The sequence below is a fragment of the Dromaius novaehollandiae genome, chromosome 9, assembly GCF_036370855.1.
Source record: "Dromaius novaehollandiae isolate bDroNov1 chromosome 9, bDroNov1.hap1, whole genome shotgun sequence".
Taxonomy (NCBI): Eukaryota; Metazoa; Chordata; class Aves; order Casuariiformes; family Dromaiidae; genus Dromaius; species Dromaius novaehollandiae.
In genome coordinates this window covers 29,761,399-29,775,328 of record NC_088106.1, presented here as the reverse complement: position 1 = coordinate 29,775,328, position 13,930 = coordinate 29,761,399, and the positions used below count along the sequence as shown (strand labels likewise).

The window sequence follows — 13,930 nt, the reverse complement described above, 5'->3', positions numbered from 1 at the left end:
TCGTGTCCGTGTGTCCATCTGCCTCACGCCAGCCAAACGTATGGCCCCGCATCGCCCTTCCTCCATCAGCCTTACCAAGGTGCTTTCTTCTGGCCCTGGACAAGGGACTTTATCACCCTGAGTAATAGGGGATTATTCTTAAAACCTTACTTAATTACTGAGTATGTATCTATGCATTTCTTGAGTATCTATGCATTTCCCATGAGCTCTGACAGCTGTTTTTTGCAAAAAAGCGTAGCTATCTTTATTAAGTAAATATATGTTGCAAAGCCGTGCTGCATTTTCGGCATGCTGATGGTTCCTCCACCAGAAAAAGAGCTTTTGGGCAAGTCACTCATTGCACACCCCTGGCATAGATCTCCCGCCTGGCCAAGACGGCGGGTCCCTGGGTGCTCCGTGCCACCGTCGCCTGGCTTCTCCCTGCCAGTGAGCCGCCAGCATCGGATAAAACCACTCGCCGCTAGAGCAGTTTCAAGCAGAGCGCTACAGCTATGGTCGTTCTTGGTTATTTATTGCTAAAGCCAAAGCAGCTCAAAATCAGGTGAGGGATAGTTTGGTGTTGGAATTGTTTTGAGGCAAAAAAGAAAAAAAAATAAAAACCTGATGCTAAGGGAAAAATAATATAAAGGGCTTTTTTGTTTCCCTGGGAAAGCCTCCAGAGTCTTCCAGCCAGGCCAACCACCTCCATTTGGCTCCCGGGACTCGGCTGTGGGCGGATGGGGCAGAGGTGACACATCACCTATCGCTGTTCGCAGCATCGCGGACGGCGCGGGAATCCCCCCCGGGCTCATCTGTCTCCTTTTCCCACTTGGCTCTAATATCGCCTGCCGTGCTGGTGAGGCAGAGCCCACGCCACCGCTGTAATTGCGTGTTTAGCCATGAGGCGCCACACCTGACAAGGCAATGACTGGGAAATAAATGATAATTTAGTGAGGCCTTTTTTTCCTTCTCCCCCCGCACGCGCTGGAATCGGTGATTTGAGGCCACTTCGCCTGGCACCTGGGAGGGTGTATGTGCTCCTGGCTGACACCAGCCTGCGCGTAACGGTGATTAACCGTCCTCCCCTGGCAGCAGAGGACAGGCTGGAAATGAGGAAATCATTTACCTCGCAGCCCTGCTTCGCATGATGGGCACGGCTGCCGTCATCGCGTTCAGAGGCCGGCTGGCTCCCGGGGAGCTGTGGCACGGGGGAGGACCAGATTCGTTTTGGTTTAACATCCTCGGGGACGGCCACTTTCCCAGGGCAGTGCTCCCCGTCCTGTCGGCATCAGGTGCAAACCAGCTCCCGGGGTGCAAATAAGCCATTTATGCCCGTGGGACCAACTGGTTGGGAGTGGAGAGCTTTCCCCATGCCTTCTCTTTTCCTTGGTCTCTCCTTTTTGCTATTACGAGAATAAAATCGAAGACCCTTGCTTGATTATAAAGCATAGCCCTGCCTGCAGGCGCTGCACGGCAGCGTCATTCCCGCGTAGGCATTTCAATCCATTGCGGCTGCGAAGGGCTTTGGAAAACCTCAGCCTCTCAATGCAAGGCGCAATAATTAATTGCAAGATCGTAAGCAGTGATTTTCTTGTGCCCCTCGGGACTTAGATCTCTCGGCGTCTGAAAGGCTTGCTTCGCTATATCACCCAGAGCATTAATGCAAACTGCAGACAGTAATTATACCAGACATTAAAGTTCTGTAATTGTATGTACTGTGTGCGTATTTATAATGCAACAGCGATCGTAGCGCCGTGGCAGTACTTCTTTCTCCTTGGTGTCGCATCTCTCTGAAAAGGAGAAGGCAAGTCACATAAAACATAAAATAAAATCCAAATATATAAAGGTCAGGGTAGTAAATACAAAAATAAGCATGCTGTCCCTTTAAATATTTATCATTAGTGACATTTCATTACAGGAGGGCTGGAATTACAAAGTGTGTAACGAATTTTAGGAGCGTGGGGGGCCCAAGTCTCAGGATAAAAAGGCTTTGAAATGGGATGAAAATATGTTGAAAAGGGGTATAGATTATAGGCATTTTCATGCCCTCCTTGAAGCAGATTTAGGTTAGTAAATAGTTTATTGATGGTGCGCTCTGCTCCTCCAGGTAAATCCTGATGAGGCCCAGGGTGTGCGGATATCCCGCAGAAAGCAGGGAGCTGGGCTGGGGATTGGGAATGGGCTGCAGAATTAAATGAAAATGGTTTTGTGTTTGGCAGGACAAAGCCATGAGGTCCACCGAAGACCTGCCAGAAGGAGAGAGATCAGATCCAAAAGCAAGACTAAAAGTGGGTGATGTCCAATTGCATGTGAAATAATACCCCCAGCAAAGCTAATATGCGAAGGGAAACACCCAGAAAAGATTTCCCCTGGGGAAAGTCCTCATCCCAGGTACATACGCCCACCCCGGTGGGCTGTCAAGCAAGACAACAAGCCGAAAAACCTCAGCAAACTCCATTCCCATTGCAAACCCAGTCATACCACTGTATCCGCAGCCTAGGTGAAAAATAGCCACTGGTCTGGGCTAAGGAAGTATCCCTTGAATAAGAAACACTCCCTTTTGGGATGGCTCTCACGAAGGGTCTAATATTTTTAAGCCCTCTGCCTAAGTGCCGATTCATCAATGCATTAGAAACAGAACATTAATCTGCTCCTCTGGTCTAGGCCTTAATTGTAACATTTTCCTTTTAATGAGGTGAAGCAGGAAAATGGGGAGGTAATTGTGCCAGTGCTGATGGAGGGTTTCCTTTACAATTTTAAAACTAATGATGACATAAGGCGGGTATTATTTCTCTTCGGCAAGGGGCTTTTTCCCGCAGAGGTGATCGGTTTAGAGCAGAGAAAGCGCTGGGGCCGTCGGCGAGCTGGTCTCCAAAGCACCTGCTCCAGCAGGGCTTTAGGGAGCATCACTGCAAAAAACGGTCCCTTCACCAGCTAAATGCCTGGGGTCTGACAGAAGGGATATGCCGGGCGCTGGGGTATATATATCTTCCTGACTTTTTGCATGTGGGTGGACGTAGAGCTGGGAAAAGCCCTGAAATTCCCAGCCCTGTCCCCTACGCCTATTGGATACATCTCTGGGGGGGAGGGGAAAAAAGAAAAAAAAAAAAACCACCAAAAAACTCCATGCCCAGGAATGCTAAGTTTAGCTAGGAGAAATCTCAAAGGGAGCGGGGTAAGGGGCAGACAGCTCTGACTGCAGTTCAGCAGTAGAAACCAAACAAGCATATCCATGAGGCTTTTCTCCGAAATCCGTCCTCACATCCCTAGAACATACCCACGCTCTCCTGGGACAGAGCATGTATTTTTCTGATCTTTTTCTGGACAAATCCCAACTATAGATTGTCATAAATGGCAACGCACACTGTTGGGTCTCCCTTCGGTCTCCTCTAAGCAGGCAGAAATGATAGCAACAGTGAAGGGCTCACACGGGGCTCATTTCCAGACAAGCTGGGAAGCCGTCAGGTGAATCTCTTTGTATAAATCTCCTCTTCTCAGTGTTTTCTTCACCCGATGGTGCCCGTGGGTTTTGCTGGCACTTGCTGAGAGACATGACGGCCACTCTTGCCCTCTGGTTTCCTACCCATGTCTCACACATCAAGTCACTTGGGTCTTCCCTTTTGGGCTCCAGAAACCTCCCCTCTTGCCCCACCAAGCCTTTGGAGAGGTGACAGATGAAAATCTCGGGGACAGATTTGGGCAACACGAGGTTGTTGGGGTGCTCAGGCAGGCGCCAGCAGTGCCAGGAGAAGATGAGGCCATGTCAGGGCACCTCTGGGGAAGCGCTGCTTTCCTGGGGACAGGGACAGCCAGCGTGGCAAAACAGCCACTTTTGTTCCCTTCTCTTCCTCCTCTCCTGCCTGCCCCAGCTCTGACACTTCCATCTTTCTGTCCTCCTCTCTGGGAGGCCTCTCAGGAGGACTTTGGAGGACTATCCTCACAGACTAATGAGTCTCAGAATAATTGGTCTTCTGAAGGATTCAGACTCATCACTCTGAGTGGAAGCTACTAATGTTGGTTATTGTCATTGCATGTGGCCCAGGAGGGAGTTCTGACCTTGCACGGCCTAGCCTGCACCCACAAAGACATTCATGGGTAAAACAATTTCAGAAGAGTCACCAGGGTGCAGAAATTGTACAGAGACAGGGTTCCTAAACTGCCATCCTACACGGAAAAGATTTTTGCCATGTCGCTGAATTTGAGAACCTCTCAAACCAGCACAGCCTGGGGAAAGGAAAGGGAGCTGGAATTGCTGGGAAGGGGGACTGCATGGGCCAGCTCCACCACAAGCAGCAGCGGGATGGTGCCTTAGGCCAGGAGGAATGAGGATATGCTTGAGACATGACCTACAGCATGCATTTTGCATCACATTCTTGGTCCTTCAGCTAAAGGCATAGAAGGGAAGAACAAACAAGGCACCAGCTGCATGAGAGAGACCCACAGGTCAGGCTCTGCAGGCCTGGATGGCATCAGATTCCCCTCGCTTCATGTTCTGCTGCAGTTCCTGTTCTGCTGAGACTGTGGCAGGGATTAACTCAGGCCAGAGTAGGATACAACCAGTGTAACTGGGCTTGTGGAAGAGCCTGGGTTGATCAAGAGCCAGGGTGCCAGCAAGCCAGCTCTACCCACCTGCCTTGTCGTAGGCTGCACGGCCCCAGGATGCCCATGGTGCTTGCAGTGTTAGTGGGGCAGGATAGGAAGTGCCCAGCTTTTGCAAGACAGAAACCCAGCTTTATTTCAAGCCCAGACAAAAGAAGTTTCCTAGACACCTGTTGGCTAAGCCAAGCTTGCAAAGTGCCCACTGGTAAAGGGGCTTTGTACCTGCTCCTGGCTCCAAGGTTCATGCTGCATTTGAGGCTGATAGGTGGCAGGAGCTCTAGGAGAGCCAAAGAACCAACAAATCCCTGGCGCCTCTGCGGATGTGGCCAAGACATTCTCACATCTCCTGGAACTCAGATTCTGTGTCAGGATTGATACAGGAAGAGTTGATGCTGCCTTGGATGGGGCGGTCCACACAACTCTTGCGCCCTTTTCAGCCTCATTTTCTCTAATGCCATATAATAAAGTATATGCCATCTATATGGGATGGCCTAACTCTCACTATTGGCCCAGGTGAGACACATGGCAAGAGACCACAAGGCTGCCTCCCTTCTGCCTGTTAGCAGGTAAGTCAGGTTAGTCAGGTCTGGAAATTTGCTTTGTATTTCTTTGAAACTTCATTTCTCAGAAATATAAGTAAAATATTTTGGCCTAGAAACTTCAAACGTGATTTAGTACCTTGCCCGTAGCAAACAGTGCTGCCACTGGAGGCACTGGGGCATCTTCCATGATTAACAGTGCTAGCACACACGCAGTGAAGGCTGTCTGGCAGATGTGCGCGTCAGAAAGCACAGCTCAGGGCCTGGCTGTGTGACTGTCACAGTTAGGCAGGGGCCTTGAGTACTGTTTCAAGCACCGTTGGTCTTCCAGTGTTGACTGTGCCGGTGTGACATCTGCAATGGCGACCTAGGGGAGCTGACACAAGCAGACTCGCTGAAGGCCCTGGAAGAAGTGTGCTGGTACAGCCAGTCTGGGCACATCTGCAGGAGTTTTGTCTTGATATGGGATGCGAAATCAAACTAGCGGAACGCTGTGAAAAATTACAGGGTCAGAAACTCATGGATTCAGAAAACTGGAAAACGTGTTTCAGGCCTGTGCACGTCTGCTGGGGCTGCTGCCAGAGGCCCTGCTGGGTGGCCTGGTCCTGGGGCTCTGCTGGCCTGCTCCCTCCAGCAGGTCTGCCTCTTCCCAAAGCACCACAGCGGCACAAGGACCAGCCCAAGGCTTTGGTTCTCAAGGCCTCTCCCCTGGGAGAAATGGGTGTCCCAGATGCAACAGGGCTCTTGGGCAAGCAGTGAGATAACCACAAACTCAAAGCAAACAGTGTGGGGAGGCAGGTCGCTGGGATGCTCCTGTACAGCTCTTCCTTTATCCCAACAGAGGGACACTCGTCCCGCTTCCCCTTGAAGGTGGCCAGTGTCAGAGACACCACGCCATCCCGGGCAGTCTCAGGGCATCACCAGCTTGAAAGGCAGCAACGTTTTCTGAAGGCCCAGTCTACATTTCCCCTGCCACGCTTCAGTGCGATTGCTCCTAGTCCTCTTCCCCGGCGAATTGCTCTCTGTTCCTCAGCTGCATTTTCACATGCCAAACAGCCAAGTCGTCCTTGCTTTCGTTTCTTCCTTCTCATTTGCCCCATGTTCCCACCATCTCCTCCACTTGCGTTCAGTCCCTTCCCTCCCACTATTTTACGACATGTTGAGACTCAGGGTTTCATAGCTGCTCCACCTGCTCTGTCTTCTCCATCCCCAACCCACCTCCATCCCGTGGTCACTGGGACAGCAGAGGGAAACCAGACATTTATCCCTTTCTCTTCGCAGTTCAGTTTCTGGCTTTATTTTCAGCTCCACCTTCTTTTTCCTCCCTCTCAGTAAAATTTCTTAACAAGCTCAAATCTTACTTTGTATTAAATCAAAAGTCTGAGCACTATGCAAGGGCTCAGAAAAACATGATTTAAATGGTGCCTTGCCCATTCACATCAGGTTAAGTCTATAGAGGTAATTTACTGCATATAGAAACAGGAAGGCAGAGGGCAGCTCATTAATGTCTAGGATTATTATTATTATTATTGCACTAAAACAGAAGATCTTTTTCATTTTATTTCTCTTCCTAGTGAATACAAATCTGTGGTACAAACAAGAAAACCCTCCCCTACCAATCCTTATGGGTCGCTATTGATTTCACGAAGGGAAAGAAAAAGAAAGAAAAACAACAGAATAGAAATACATGAAAAATCTAAAAGCTCACAGAGGCAACAATTTAAAGGATTTCAAAGGCTGTTTTCATAAGCCTTCTGGGACTCAAATGTAGCATATTGATTAAACTTCGGAAGCAGCTAAAAGCAGCTTCAACATAGCTAATTAATACAGTGATGCCCTGATGCCCCTTCTACTTGTTTTACCAAGCTTTCGCCTGTCAAATCAATTAATATTCACTACCCTGATGAAAGCAGAAACTCTGTTTATCATTTGATAAATTGATCAATGTATTGACTCACTCAACATAATTAACTGACCTGTCCTGTGGGATTTAATGTGGTGTCCTGTAGATGCTTTTGGGGTGACACAAAACACACAAACTCATATAGACTCTTGTTTTGACTCTACAACAAAACCAATGGAGTTTCCGATTTGAGGTGGCATTTGATGTTCAAACTACTCACCTGATTCTCCATAGACTCCTGGGCAATGGTCCTTCAAGGAGAAAGGTATGTCATTATTCCCTATCTGAATGGTGCTCTGTGTGTGTGCTGGACATGCTGATGGTATTTAGGATGTGGTCTGCTGAGCTCCCTTTCTTTAAGGAAAATTCCTCTACTTCTGATATTAAAGGGAAAATTTCACAAGGAGGATGTGAAATCGTCTCTTTGCATTTATCCACCTGCATTTCGTTGGGAACTCCACCTGTCCTTTGTTGTAGATCGCCAAGTTATTCTCTGTATATGTCTTACACAAGGACAAACATTTTCCCACTTTTCCACCATTCAGGGTAGTTTGTGGCAGACGTCTCCCCCGTAAGTCAGTTCAGAGCTACCCTAATGAGGCCGACACTGAGACAGCCAATACTACTGCACTGTAATATTCTAAAATGGGGCTTTCTCTCTCTCAAGTCTCCTTGAACTGAGGAGTTCACACCTATATTCAGGTTCCTGTCTTGAATTATTCCTCTTCTGAAGCCATCCTGAAAGTCAGATGCCTCGATGAGGCTTTTCGGAAGGTCCTTAAGGCAGTCAAATGTTCGTGTCAGTTTTCTTTTGGGATTGAGGAGCCAGTTTTGCTGCTTTCTTGTTCTTCAGAGAAGGTGAAATATGAGGCAAAGGAGAGATCCAAGGCAGGAGTATGCAAAGTGTGTATTATTTGGACACTGTACCAACCAGGATGACACCAGATCCAGTGGAGGAATAGGGGCTAGCTGGGAACAGTGTGCTATGAGATGTTTGGGGGAGACCTTGGAGTAGTCTTGTCTGAGATACACTCACCTATATATACCTGGGGTGTTTCCAGTCCCTCCTAGGGAAGCAATGGATCAGGACATATGCTGCAACACTTGGTTTAATTTGCAATTGCTCGCCCCAGTTCGTCAAGCAAAAGACGTACCACGTTGCCACCTTTGTTGTGGTAACATGTACTCAGGCAGGCTGCCAAGAATTTATCGCTGTGCATGCTATGGTCCTCTGGAGGACCCACGTGGCTGGTGGCCCAGCACTGTGCTGATGTGATGGACACCGAGGGAGCAGCCACCACTCCTGTTTGTCACCTTTTGGGGGCCCCTTTTGCATCATTCTGTTGAATATGATAGCTCCCAGGGGTGAGCTGGAAATTCTGGATAACTTGCAGCTCTTGGAAGTAAGGCAGAGGGATGCTGGTGGGTGTGCATGTACTCTGCTTCGGATGAGGAACCGGCTTTGATTCAGAGCAAGATTTTGGCACCCCCAGTAAATAGCTGTAAGCTGTGTATTGAATTTTAATTCAATGCACCACATAAAAAAACATGGGAAGAAAGAGGGGGAAAATAGTTGCATAAAAACATTTCAGCAACATCTGCTGCCTTTCTCAGATATTTCACCAAAAGCCTATGGAGTTCAAATATTTTCTTCTAATTAGAGAGCTTTCCTCATGAACAGCTCCCCTGTATGCTAAAATATATGGACACCTCCCTAACCACCCAGAGAGCCTCCTGGAACCTGCAGCATTGCCAGCACAGACACATACTACGGAGAAACACACATCTCTATTTTAAGTTATCTTTAGTGCAAATACCTAGTTTTCCTATGGGAGGAAAAAACATTCACCACCTCTCTTCCTTCCTTCACCAGACCATGCACTCAAATCATCCGCTCTGCTTTGTTCAGCTGGAGCACTTGCTCCCTTAGCCAAATAAGCCAGCACTCTACAAATTCCCAGCAATTGCTCTGCTGAGCACTGCTGATCCATTCCTGATAGTCTGAGAGCCTCTGCTGTTTTGCTTCATTCATGACTATTTGGGAGAGCGTGCTCATATTTTCAAAACCTTTTCCAGAAACCACTAGTACCTGATCTCTGCTTTTTGGCTGTGCTGGCTGTGCCCCACTGCCATTATGATAGATTGCACTATTCCCATGGTGCATTTACTGAGCAAACATGGTTTACCAGGACCATTTGTGAAGAGATATACATGTGGATAAAGTATTCTGGCTGCTTGAGATGTCCTACAATGAATGAATTCTTCCATGTTCTTCCATATGCTTAGTGGTGGCCTATCTCAGCTATTACGTGGGTGAATATTCAGTTCAAATGCCTGAAGATGCTCAAGATGCTCATGGATTTTGTCAGGGTGTTTTCTGGATCTAGCACAATACAGATCAAATTAGTTGGTTAATTGTTAAGCCTTTCAAGGAATAAAAAGAGGAAGGTGAGAACTCAGGCCCAAAGGTGGAACAGTTGTGCTAAAGCATGCTCCTAGATAGAGCTGGGCAGGAAGCAGGTGTCCTGTTTCACGGACTATTTGGGCTGTTGGAAAATCAGTGTGAAAAGCAATTTGGGTGTCTGCCATTGCTCTTAGTGTCCTTCCAGCTGACCCCGCAAGTATCCTTCAGAAAGCAGCAGCGCTTCAAAATCCAGTCCTTGGCTGCTGGTGGAGAGGCGTTCAACCAAGTGCCGTACATCCAGGGGGACCAGGCGGCGATCCAGGCCCTTTGAGCAGCCAAATCCTGCCACAAAACACCTAGGAGCTCCTTCTGCTGGCACGATCTGCAAGGCGGGCAGGCCACTCTTAGAGCAGCTGCAAGGCAATCACAGGGAAGACACCAGTCTCTGTGCCTCCAGCAGTGGACGCATTCAGAGATGGCAAGCTTTCAGCTGGCATGATTGGCTTCTCCCTCTCCACTTCCCTCCCTTCTTTTTCCCATAATGAACCTTATGGCAAAAAAAAAAAAAAAGAAAAAGAAAAAAAGATGGTAGATATTTATCAAGTCAGTAACTAGAGCTTTAGTGAGTGTAAAGGAAATATAAAAAGAATAGGGGTCCCCCAATCCAAAATTGGGAACCATGAAATCCTGAGAGAGAGTCTTCATTACTGCTGGTTTCTTTGGGTTCCTGTCCAATTTATTGTGATGTATCAGGGAAGAAAAGCCTTCATGAAATAAATATGTCGCAGGACAGCAAGGGAATATTGTTTCTCTAGCCTCAGGGTTAAGACAACCAACTCAGATCTCATGCACCTGGAATTTTGCAGCTCGTTCCCATTACCCCTCTATCAGCAACACGAACACGGGTTGCAGGGAAGAGCTGCTGAAATGATCTGGACATGATTTACGAGGCAGGATGAAAAGAGCAAGGGAAGTCTAGCTTGTTAGTTCTGATATTTAGAAATGATAAACAACATGAAAGGGAGATTTTCTTTTTTTTAGTGCCTCCACACAGATGCAAAACACGTAGTGATAGCTCAAATTAAGAATGGGAAAATATTGGCTTAACAGTAGGGGAAAACTTCCTGGCAGAGAGATTTGTTATGAATGGATCTATGCTACGAATTGCCTTCCCAAAGGAAGGGTTGCAAACCCTACTGCCTGATCCATTTAAAGCCAGATTAGAGTAAAACATGTAGCAGAGAACTGCTAGCAAAGTGGCTACTGATTCCCAATATTTTCCAAGCTCTCCCATGCACCTGGGCAGGAGCTACTAAGGACTTACGTGCTGCCTTGCGAGAGGAGGAGGTCAGGAGGGTGTAGAGCCTGCTCTTCTCTCATTTCCACCGTGAGAGATCAGGAAGAAAGCTTTTCACTGCAAAAGAGAGAAAAAAAAAATCTTCCTTGACTTCTCTTGTACCACTCTGCCCATCCTCAGGGGGACAGTGCCTTAACAGGTGCCTCTGGGGGCTGGTCACAGCCGGCAGGTTGAGGCTCTCCCCACGGTCCCATCCCTTCCCACACGATGCAAATCACTGCCTGTGTTTCGTCCCTCGTCTGCAAACGCTACAATTAATTCCCCAAACGTGGCAATTATTTCAAAAGTACGGCATAAATGGTACAAACCGCCACTTCGCACAGCAGGATATCAAAACCCAGGCACACGAGGGGACCCACAATCCAACAGTGTGTAAACAGGAGTGACAGCCCCAAACACAGGGCAGCACAAAGCTGTGTTAATTACTGCTCCCGCCACAGCCTGGTAATTTGCTGATACCAACGCCTTCCAGCACAGCCCCTGTGATCTGCTTAGTAATTGGGATACTCACAACACGCCGGGCAGAGGAAGCCAAAAAGAGCTTTCTCTGCTTCCCCAGCATTCACCGGTAATCTCTAATTGCGGCGTCAGCAAAGGTCAAGTGCACTCCTCATTAGCTTCCAGACCAGTCGTCAAGAGTGCCTCGAGTCCTTGAGATTTATGGGGAGAAGGAGGCAGAGGACGAAGTGAGTGGAAGACAGATTGGCGACCCACAAGCCATGGGGTCTTGCCCCCAGGGGAGGCTGACAGACAGTTTTGTCGACAGTATGGGTCCTTCACCGGGTGGAAGGACCAACCTGCTAGGAAACGTTGTCAGGCAAAATGTTCTGATGGCCTTCAGGACAGTTGGAGAAGCTCAGTGGAGGCCCAGATAGTTTCTGGGGAAGTTAGAGGGTATCCTGACATTGAGCTGTTTTAAATAGTTTACATGACAAAATGTTTTGTGCAGTGAAAAATAGCCTTTCCCAGAATGACACTTTGTGCAAAATGTCCCTTCTCCCTCTGCATTTCAAAAATTATCAGCAACATCAGCGTCACTTAGAGAAAAGCCAGCTGGAAAAAAAAAGCATGCGCTTGTAAGCAAAATGTTTCAAACGACATTTGAGAATTATTCTCAACAAAAAATGTTAACTTCGCAGAAAAAAATATGGAAAAACAGAAATGAGGTCTCTTCCTTGAGATACACATCTGAAGTTTTGTGTTTTCATGAAAACAGTTTCCAGTTTTATCATCTCTGACCGGAAAAAGTCTACAGCAGCTCCTTGGAACTGCCACTTGCTGAACCTTTTCTGGTGGTATCACTGCTGCACTTTCCCTCCTTTCCTTGCGGAAAGCAAGGTTTTAACAGAAGAGAAGCCGCCCGTCTCCTCCATCACCTTGGCTCAGAGAGACGTGTCACAGGAAGGTACACTCCCCATAAGCTCTGCAGGAAAGCAACACAGCATAGTGGGGGTCTCCTTCAGAAGGGGGCACACCGGACCAAACTACACGCAGAATAAGGAGCAAGTTGTGACAGATGACATCGAGGGAGCGGCAATCTGGAGACAGGCAGCCACGGAGGCTTGATCAGGGCCAACAACTCGATGGCTGCTGTATTACTTGATTACCTGAAGACACAAGGCAGAGGACAAGGCAATGATTTTCAAATGCATAAGGGGAGAGAGAAGGCAGCCTTCTCACCAGCTGCTGCAAATACAGCAAGGAGTAAGGGGCCTGAAGTGAAACAAGGATGCTCAAGTTAACTCATCAGGATGTGCTTTCTAGCAGTGCAGCACAGAAGAGGGTAGGGGAGACTGCAACAGCAACAGCCCAGACAACCCCGCCCTGAGCCTGTGGGATGCAGAAGATGGTGTCTATGAGCCCTTCTAGTCCTATTTTTTTCCATGATTATCTAAAATATTCAGGAATCCAATACCTTTCCAGGGAGCCACAGAAAAGTCAGCTTACCAATGCTCTGTCTGCAGAGCAGAACTAGAAATGCCTACTTCTCTAGGCGGTCATCCCACCTAGGTCTTGCATCCAGCACTCTTCTCTGCTCCCCAGGCATCATAAGGGTTTTTGGAGCCTTTCCTTAGCATTTCGATGAGACATAAGCAGATTGTAGCCTCTGAGGCTAGAAAAGGCTATCAGCTATTGAAAAAAATCTTCCTTTCCTCCATTTATACTTCTCAGGAGTGTATTTATAGACCACAGTCACATCTCCTTTGACTGCCTGGGAGATGGCACTGGCTACGTTTGAAAGACTGGCTGCAAAAGCACACACATGAGTTGCAAATAAAGGGCTTTATTCTCATACACATGGGGCAAAGAAAAAGGCCTGGTTCAGACCTGCACGGCAATGGGCAGAGCCACCACGGTGGCAGCCCACCCCAGGCACTGGGTGGGATTTCTTGAAGCAGTAGGCAATCCTCCTGTCCCCATTCCTAATTAAAATGCACAGGGTTTGATTCTTAATTGCCCATTGTGACTTGCAAAGCCCATCCATTAAAAACTTCCCCAAATTTCCAAATAAATCCAGGGTCCATTTTGGAGCTCAAAGTCATGCATCAGTCAGATTCATTTGCCTGGTAACATGAAAGTCCCTTCCTATTTATCTTCTCATTTGAACTATATAAATACCCCGCAGCAAAAATCATTGTCTCTCCACAATTCCGACAAATAGCAGCCTTTGAAAAAGAAAAATTAGTGGTGGGTAATTATTTTTGAGGCAGATACCAAAATGATAATTTCTTAAACAATTACTTTGAAATATTAACAATTGTTCTCTAAATCCCAATTTAATTCCTGATATGAATTATAGTTTGTCAGATCTGTGCTTCTGAAACATTTGTTCCTTGAAAAGAACATAAAAAAATGCCAACACAACCTTTTGCTTCCTAACCCTCTAAGCAGACTAAAAATGCCTTTGCTCTTGTTTTATCAACACAAATAATTAAAACACAAGAGAATGTTTGGGATTCATACAGTTGTATTTGGCATCCTATTCATATTTATTTGATCTGTAAGATATCATTTTAATTAAAAGCTCAGTCTCCCCCCTCCCCCGCCCCCCGGCCCGAGAATAAATTATTTATAATAACATCACTGCTTCATGCTACTGGAGACAGGCGGCTCTTGCGAAGAAGTCAGATGTTGGCAGCGGGCTCCAC

General features: G+C 47.4%; 1 long non-coding RNA gene across 1 annotated transcript; it reads right to left on the bottom strand.

The window, feature by feature from the left end:
- Nucleotides 1-1,659: 1,659 nt before the first annotated feature.
- On the bottom strand, nucleotides 1,660-12,382 carry LOC135329192 (uncharacterized). The gene is made up of 3 exons (XR_010390545.1): nucleotides 11,293-12,382; nucleotides 10,749-10,838; nucleotides 1,660-1,769 (listed from the first exon to the last, which is right to left on the bottom strand). It is a non-coding gene; the product is annotated as an uncharacterized LOC135329192 (long non-coding RNA).
- Nucleotides 12,383-13,930: the final 1,548 nt, after the last annotated feature.